Here is a 9,735-nt window from a genome sequence, read left to right on the forward strand (position 1 = left end):
TGGACTTAAAAAATCTCTTGCAGGTTTGCTGCTTCTTAATACTTGAAAAAATCTTGTTTTCATGTCAGGCTATCTGCTCCTCAAATCCTCTGTCATCCTTCTAATCTCCACTGTGTATCTTAGCCACTGGATTTTATCCCTATTGACTTCACAAGTTAAAATTCTACCTTCAGAAAAATACATGTGCAACTATACTAACTTTTTGAACCTTCCTGCAGCTCTATTGCTCATTTTTGCTTGTCAGCTTCCTTTTTTGTTTAGGATTATGCATGCCTTCTGTTACACTGTTATGGTTGCTCAAGTAGCCTCCATGCTGAGTCTAAGGATTTTAATTTCCTCACTTTTGACTTTAGGGTCTTTTTAACTAGCTTCCTCATTTTTTGTACAATCTCTCCCCTGAGGATATTGAAGTTAATTATATTGTGGTCACTATTACTTAGTGGTTCAACTTTACTTACTTTATAAACTAACTCCTGTATATTACTTGAGAGGCTTTTCTTGAGTTAGTTCTTTATAGCTCTAAGATTATAACAACTAAGGTATGTATCAAAACATTTTTTTAACATCCTAACAAAACTAACTGGAAAGTCTAGAAGGTGGCATGTACTTACAGAAGAATGAATAACAAGGACCAAGAGTATTACTTTGGTGAAATGCCACTTAGTCTTCATTAACCATAAGACTAGAACAAATAAAATCAATTAATTTAGGGGTGGAAATACAGAAGTAACCCCACCACATAATTTTACATAGTACCATAAAAGAGTCAGAATTAGATTTAAAAGAGCATTTCCAGCAAGACATTGACTCCATTTTAGAGAAGAGGAAGATACTTGCTGGCTTGTAATACTGTCTGCTACAGTTTTAAAAGTTCCTCCATTAAATACAGAAGAGGTTGGCCTTTCCTAGTTCATAGTATTACATTACACCTTGATTTTGTATAATTGTAGCAATTACATAAATAAAATTGACTTTTTATGAAGTATAAAATGAGTGACAATGTTTAGAGAAGTGCACTTTGATTTGTGTATTGGTTTGTTTAGTTTTGTTTTTTCAATATGGAATGGAATCATTAGCATTAGAGAACTAATCAAAGTAACATCTAGAAATAAACTAGCACTCTTATTTTTCTTAAATAATATCTATAGTTAGAGAAGAAAGCTCTTCTGTACCATGGACCTGCAGTCTGTCACGATTAATACTATATGTTTTAAAAAATTAACTAAACAACAGACATTAATCAATGACAATAACCAGACAATCCCACAGTTAGCCAGGAACCCCTAATAGGCTTCTTCTCCAACCAGGTACTGGACATGAGACACATCTTATTTGAACTTCTCAGACTAAAAGGGGAGTATAAACAAGAATGGACAGATCTGGAACTTACTTCTATGTCAATCAGGGATAACATCACTGGTGTCTTCTGAATATCAGTGCAGGAAAATCAGTAAAAGACATTTGTGGGCCATCAACTTCATTTTATTTGTGCAAGTTCAGAACAGCTACTGGCTGTCTAGCACTAGCTGTTGTTGGAAAGGTAAGTCAGAATGTCATGCTTCAGCAACCATGTGGAGTTACACTAATATAAAAAGAATATAAATTACATAAGACTCAGGCCTATACTATTTGATCACTGCTACGCTGTTGAAGATTGCAGTAATTCCAATATTTGAAAATTCCACATAGCAATATGAATTAAATCTTTATTTTAACATTATGTAGTGCAATTTTGATACAAACACATACTTCCCCATTGTTAAAACAACCAGCTTACATCACAGAAGTGCTATTTGATGTTTTCTTAATAACAACTTAAAGACAATAGCTTATGACAACATGTTGTCTGATGACATCTTAATAGGTAGTGAGCCATCAATAGTTATCATGTTATGGCAGAAAGGATAAACAGATTCTCCCTTAGAAGGGCAGTGAAGCTGACACTGCTAGTGGTATTTAGTTTGTGGTGATTTTAGTGATTACATTTGAAGCACAGCTCAAAACATGTTTTATTTTTATATAGAAAAAGTAATGGTAATTGCTACTGAAAACTCAAGATGTACAAACCTGAAAAAAAATTTGGATCCCATCAACTCTGTGAGACAGGAAAAAGTGAGGAAAATCATAGAGCTTATACCAGTAATTCACACCAAGATTTTATTATTTTGATTTCTAGAACAAAATAGAAAATAATGTTTTAAATAATAAACATTACCAAGTTAGAAACACTCTGTTTTATACTTCCTTCATTCCCTTGGTTGTTCATTCATTCATTTTGGTCGATCATTCACTCCTTCCTTCTTTCCTTCTATCTTTTCTTACCTCTTTCTTCTTCCTTCTCTTTCGTTCATGCTGAGTTCACCAGCCTAAGCTGGGCAGTCTACTGTACAAGAGTTTAGTATCATATGAAGTAAGTACTTCCCTCTGCTCCAGCAACTTATGTCTTGCTGTTCTGGATTTCTCCTAAGTATCCTTGTTCTTCCAGGCTCATTAGAGGGTCTTGAATGTAGCAGTCTGATTTACATCAGTGATCTTATTCCTTTCAGCACAGGAGGGTTATCTTTTCTGTGACAAAGGCTATCACAGATATGAATAACTATTTTCATACTGGGCTTTTTTTTTTTTTGTCTAGCTGGAATCACGCCATCATAGATTTTGCCTCATAAATCTGAGTTCTCTTTATAGCGCAGTAATGGTACAGTCAGCACTCTGCCATCACAGCAAGGTGAATACAGAAGAGTAACTTAGGTCAGTTGCTTCTTTATTATTGTCAGATGAAATAGTGTCTTCCACAGCTTCAGAGCAAGAACCAGCTCGGCAGTGTGTTTGCACTATGAAGGCAGTGCCATTCTGAGAAGCCATAGCAAGAGGTTTTGTGCTAGATGCAAGGCAGGACATGTAAGCCACAAAGAAAAGCAAACCACTAAGTAGGTAACCTACGGTTATTTTAAAGCTGCTTGGGTGAAAATTTGGAGACTGAAATATGTATGAGCCATTATCAGGTAACAAAAATACAGGAGTTCTGTCAACTCAGGTAGACTGAAGGATAAGCACTGCAAAGCCAATTTCATCTAGTTGGAACTCTATTAAAAAAAGTCAGGACCAATGCTGCAGAACCTCAGATGTCCTCGGAAAAGACAGGCATTTCAGCGCTTTTCAGAAGATACGATTGTTTCTACTGCTTGACACAGGATTAAGGGCTATCTTCGCAGCAGTGCATGTTTGATAAGGGCATTTTATAAATTCTTGTTGGCCTTTGTGGAAGAGCAGCTTCCCAAGGGAAGCCAACGCTGCGCCTTGGCCTCCGGCACTGGGCAGAAACGTTTTCAGATATAGTATAAGAATTGTCTGTAAGAAAAGAACTTGACAACATATAGATAAAAACTTTGAGTGTAAACTTCAAAAATGTCAGACAAAATATTGATAAAGAAAAGGTATTCGATTTAAAAATACATTATGAAAAATCACTGCCATATACAGTTCCAATGTAATTTTACTTCAGTATATAATTTTGTCTTTATAAAGAAAATTGTAAGTTGTCATTCTGAAGCTAATGCAGAAATATTGGTCTTTAAGGTAAAAACTGCAGTTCTTGGCTAGAGAATGCTCTGAGTTGAAGGTAGATGCTTAAGAAATTTATAACAGAAAGGATTTCTCAAATGAGAAAATGCATTGGATATTCTGAGCAACAGAATAATGTACTGACAATAACTTTAACTGAGAAGTGTAAGTGTGTCTGATTTTTGGACATACGCCTTGTGGAGAGACCTTAAGGGGTTAAGCTAGTAGAAGATCCAAGGATTTCAGTAACTGTGGCAGACAAACCTAGAGATCAGCACATGAATACTGGTCTGCAGCCCTGAGGGAAAGGTGTCTTGTTCTGATCATTCGCAGAGATAAGTGGCAATTTTTGCAATGTGAAGCATCCAAAAGGATTGTACAGATATGAACTAAAGCACCACGTCATGTCCCACAGAGTAAGTTCTTCAGAGAGCTCAGTGCCTCCTGGGTCCTGCGGTTCCTCAGCTTGGCTTCAGGCTGAACTATCCGTTTGTTATCTCTACTCCACTTTCTAAAGAGATACATAGGCTCATCACATTGAGAATTCTTTGACCTGAGCTTTATCACTAGTTACAGGTGTTGAGTGATGTGAGAGGGAGTACTGATTTTTTCTGTACTCCAAAATGAAGTCTAAAGAGCAGAAGAACTTTTTAAAAATTATGTTCCTCTGATATTAGTTTGGATGTTTGGACTAGTTCCCTCTCAAAAAAGAGAGAAGAAAGGTAAATTAAAACCAAACAAAAACATGTATTAGAATTTCATGTTTCTTTTAAAGTAATAATTAATTTTTAGCAACTTTAACACATTTTTTTGGTGGCAGACTGGTGAATCTTTGTCTTTAGGTCAACAATATAAAAGCAAGCTTAAAGATCCCAAAATGGAAAATGTTATCAACATTGTAAGTGATGCAAACAATGGAAATAATTAAAGTGAAAAAAACCAGCTTTTCTCACAGAAAAATCACTGCACAGTTAAAAACACAGAACAGATAATTCTGGTAGACATTTAGCTAGTCTCCTCATAAAATGAAATAACTAATTTTTGTTAATTGTAAGAGATTTTAATGGAGGAAAATATCTGTTGAGAGAGAGTAGCACAAGGAAATGTTTGCCATATTTAGATCTCCTTTCACTGAAAAATGAAGAGGTCATTTCAGGTCAATCATCCTGGGCGTATTTCTTTAGGGGAATGAGTTTCCAGCATGGTTCTTTATATTAAAGGATTTCATGGGCCTGAGTTACAGCTATTGGTATAATCGCAGGTTTCAGAAATAAGAATAGTTATTTCTTATTTCTTTGTGAATGGAGAATGAAAAGGTCATTCAGTGCCTGGTACTTCAAACACTTAAAAGGAAAGGTATTTTACCGCTTACTTAGCTTTTTATGTACTATCTAAAAAGTATGCATAATGTTGCCACACTGCTATGCAGAAAGGGAAAGAAAGAGCTTTTTATTTTATGATGAAACTTGAGATGCATCTGAATTGTCATTTTGACCGTAAAATCATAAGGTTTATGAAACCATGGAAGACATGCAGAAGGTAAATAAGAAACTGCTCTTCTGTGACTTTTCCAATGAAATATTTGGCGAGAAGTCAAATCAAATTACTAAGGCAGGTTCAGCACAAACAAAATAAGGTGGTTTTTTTTCATCTGGCATGTTACTAAAGTATGGAAACTCCGTGCCATAGAGGGTAGTGGAGTCTGAATTATGCATGGATTTAAAAGCAACTGAACAAATTAATGGAAGAAAAAATCCCCTGAAAGCTACTCTATAGAAAATACACTAATTTACTGGAGGCTGGGAGAGGATTCTACATGCCTCCATGTTCTTATTCTCTTCCTTAAACATCTCCCAGTGTCCAGTTTTGGAGGCAGAACGCTCTTGATTTAACTCATTGGTTATGTTCATGTGATTGCTTTGGGTTTGTTTTTTTTTCCCCTTTTCTTCTTTTGTGTCAGTTTTTATACTTTCCTCTGAATTTTTCAACCATCAGCTGCACTCTGATGATATTACAGAATACTGTTTCTTAACTGATAATGGATAACAAGTAGATGCAACCCATTTTCATACACACAAATAGGTACATATGCTGATTTAAACATCTCTGTTGTTTCAGGGCATAAGTTAATGTCTCTGAACCCTAACCAGAGATCCTAACAATGTCTGATGAATCACAGTTTGGGAGAATTAAGAACAGGCTTTTTTCTGAAGCAACATATGTGAACACTTCTGGAGGCTGTTTGGACATAAGATGGTCCAATGACCTGATCCATAACTCATGAGGCATACTGTTTGATAAGGACAAGAATTAAAAGCTTGAGGTTGAGAAAGTAACTTGTGCTTCACATCTAAAAAATGCCTTTAATAAGCTTTCTATCAGTTCATAAACATTGGTAGAGATTATCTTAATCCTTACCCACTGAGAAACTTGGAAAAACACACATGAACATTATAATCAGTATTATTCAGGTAGTAGTATATTCTCTTTCCAGGTGTAACCTTTTAGATTACACTTAAGTATTGATCTATAAAATCAGATTTTGTTTTATTGCCATTCACATCGCCTGAGATGTAGCAGAGAGAATTTTGTAAGTAAATTCAGATTACAGTATGCTTCAGAAGGGTTGCCACTGACTGAGAAGAAGTTAACTAAGTTTGCATGTACATTTGTTGCTGTTCGTGCATTACACAGGGAAATATAAGTTTAGCCACAGTTGCCCAAATTCACTGTACATTGCACAGTATCTATGGCATTGAACTACGACTTTCTGGTCATTCTGGAAGTCTCTTAAGGCTTTCACCAATCTTTTAATTCCTGGATTATTTTCTTCTGCCTGAACTTTCCCTTCTGCTTCCCTTTTGTTTGCTATTAATGCTTCATCTCTTCTGGGACAGTAATTCACAGTTAATCAGCTCATCTATTCTGAGTCATTCAAAACCATTGCTCTATGGACAGGCCAGCAGGCATTGCCATACCCTCGTGTGGTTAAACCCTTCTCTTTCCTTAGGGGCTTCACTGTCTCTGCTGCCCTTCACTGTTACAATTACCACCAAACCTTTGGGCCAGCTGCAGAGATTAGTATCACCAACAGAATTGCAGAAAACGTAATTTGGGTTACCTAATGAGCAGCTTGTTTACATAAATACACGAGGTAAAGCGCTGAGGGGGGAAGTTCTACAGCTTGGAACACATTATTATTAGGTGGACAGAGAGAAAAGCGTCCTGCACTGGAACAGGAACATCTCCATCATGTTTAACATTTTTGTTTTCCTATTGTCTTTTAGCACTTTCACACAGAAAACATAGTTTTCAGAATCTGACTAATATTTAAATATTCATTCTCTAGATAGTTGAAATTTGGGATGAATTCTCCTATTTTACTATCATCATGTTCTGTATTCATCCAATGAATTCCAGAATATCCCTGACTTTGCTTTCTTCATATATACAAAATAGAGTTTGTGATACTAATTCCATGTTGAGTGTTTGGGTTTTTTTCTTCTACTAAAAGAAATTCTGGTCACTCATCCTCCCCTCACCTTTCTGGTTTCCTCTGCCTTAGCATTCCTAGATTTACCAGCTCACACTTCTTGTATTAGGCAGTCTTTTAAACTAGCATTTCCCCAGACTGAATTGCAGTGTTCATGTTGCCAGACCCATTAGCGGATCTTTTGCAGCATGGACAGAACCCTACAATTTACCACAAACATTCCCATTTCTTTTGATTAATTAAACTGCTCTTTATTAACGGAGACCTGAAGGTAGGTTCTTATTTATTTATGTTGTTATTTATGTTGTTAAATATTGTTTTTCAGATTGATTCTCTCACTCTTGTCGCGTAACCTATGTAACTGTAATATTTCCTGCTCAAAAGTTTTAGCATACACCTGCACATTATTCAAGTTGAGAAACTGTTGATGAACAGGTACCAACATGGGGTTGTTATTATAATTTATTCCTCTTGGGGTACAAAAATATGGTAGTTACAAATCAGTCACCTACATAATAGGTGTTTCACTGAGACATATTTAAAGGTAATTATGAAACACTGATTTTGCAAGCCATTTTTCCTGGCATTTGTTAGTTATCAGCCACTATCAGTTCATTCACCTACTCAACTATCCAGTTCTCTCAGTCTAGCTCCTGAAATCCAATTTTTATACCTTGTTTTCTCCACACTGGGGTGATTGCATGATTTCTAATAATTCATTTACTGTGTGAGAGGATTTAAGCTGCCCATTTGAATAATCCAGCATTTTATTCCTTCATATGTCCAGTCTAAAAACTATTAAATGTAAACCAGTCTACTGTTTCTGCACATTACATTGTTTCCATTAAATATTTATTAGATCTGCTAATACAAATAAGCTTACCAAATCTTTAAAAAGCATGGTAAACAGAACACGGCAAAACTAAAACACTGAATCTCTAGCTCTATCTCTTAAGTTTAATGTCAACCCATTTTCCAAAAAGGGTGATGAAATTGAAGAAACTCTTAGCCATTCCTAATTTTTTTCCCATATCATTATTTTACTGTGTACCAGCATTGTATTTACCAACTTCCTTTTTAAAAATTTCTCATTACTAACTGTAGGGTTTTTTGCTTCTCTAACCAATTTTAACAATATTTCTACAAACTTTCCTTAATTTGACAGTTATACGTAACATTTAGTGTACTGGTTTATTTAAAGGGGAAGAATATCCCTGGTCTGAACACAGTCATTTTGGTTAACAAGATACGTTTTATTGATATGGGTATTTCTGTATGAGACACAGAACAAGGACGCAGATCACCTCTGCATGTTGGGGAGCAGCAAAGGCTGCCCTCTCACTAAAGAAGGGCAGTCAGGAGCTGAGAGTGACCACAGTGCAGGAGGGACAATGACCTGGGAGGCCAGGCACTGACCCCCAGCCATGAGCTGGCAACAGATCTTCACGACAGTCCAGTGGCTGTCAGGCAAAACCAAGGTAACAGGTCTAAGATCAACCCAGGAAATCAGTAATTCAGGATCAGGACCAGGTACTGAGCTCCAGCACAGCTTGAGCTGTGAGGGAATGCTGAGGCCTGAGCTTCCACACAGCTCCTGTGGCAGAGGAAGAGGGTTTGGGTGGAAGCCTGTGGTAGAAGTACTTAATCTCAAGTACTCAGATTAGTACTAGAAACACTCCTTATCTACCCAACCATTCCTTTGACTCTGTACATCTGTGAAAAAATCTTCCAGGGCTGTTTACATAAATGTTTACTACACTTGGTATTTATTACTTGAAGGAGAATGGTATGATTTCTCCCTCTCAACCTCTCTGGGGAGCAAATGGGATATTAAAGTATAGTATGTATTCTTTCTTTCCCTGCTTTCTAGCTGACTAGATTCTTCCAACAAGCAGTTGGCTTCCATAGTGATCCGCAGTTCAGTTTTTAAGCCAAATTCCCAAATTTTTTATTCCTCACTGCGTATCATCTCCAACTCTAAATAAAGTTAGAAATTATTAGGCAAGATATTGTCCAAACCTTCCTGAAAACTCCCTATAAAACATGTTTAATAAAATTGTTGGGTACCTGTTTGATCCTGTTTGCCAACTCCAGTAAGGCAGTCTTCAAAATCTGTCTTACAGCAATTTTTGAGTCAAAGTAAGCTTTGTTTTCAGCAGACTGCATTTCATCTCTCCTTCACTTCCTTCTGAGAAGTCTCCAGCCCCCTCTGTGACCTTTCTTGGGCTTGTAATTCTTCCTAGCCATCCCTTATTGCATTTTCATCAGCTTTACTTTCTGTGACCAGCAAGAAGAGTACGAGCTCACAGCTCCTCTCTCTCTGTTTTTTTTTCCCCCCTCCTTGTGCAGTCCCTGGGCATCGGACACTTATTGCTCCCTGGCACTCTGGCCTGTTCTTGTTCCCTGCCGCGCCGGGTCCCTTCCCCGCGGGGATGGCTTCACAGGGCCTTCCAGGACGGACAGTCCCGGGCCTCACTGCTCTGGCCATCAGGCCCAGAGCTTTGCTAAGGGCTCTGGATCACACCTGTGGCGCGATCTGGCCCCGTTCAGGGGGTGCCTGGCGAGGTGGTTCCCACCGACAGGACGTCGGGCTCTGCGCCGGCAGAGGCAGCTGCTGGAGGAGAGGGCACCACTCAGCCCCCCTTCCGGGCGCTCCGGCTCCGTACGGCTCTTAGCCGCTT

The sequence above is a fragment of the Chaetura pelagica genome, unplaced genomic scaffold (genome assembly GCF_000747805.2).
Source record: "Chaetura pelagica isolate M959 unplaced genomic scaffold, ChaPel_1.0 scaffold405, whole genome shotgun sequence".
NCBI classification, from domain to species: domain Eukaryota; kingdom Metazoa; phylum Chordata; class Aves; order Apodiformes; family Apodidae; genus Chaetura; species Chaetura pelagica.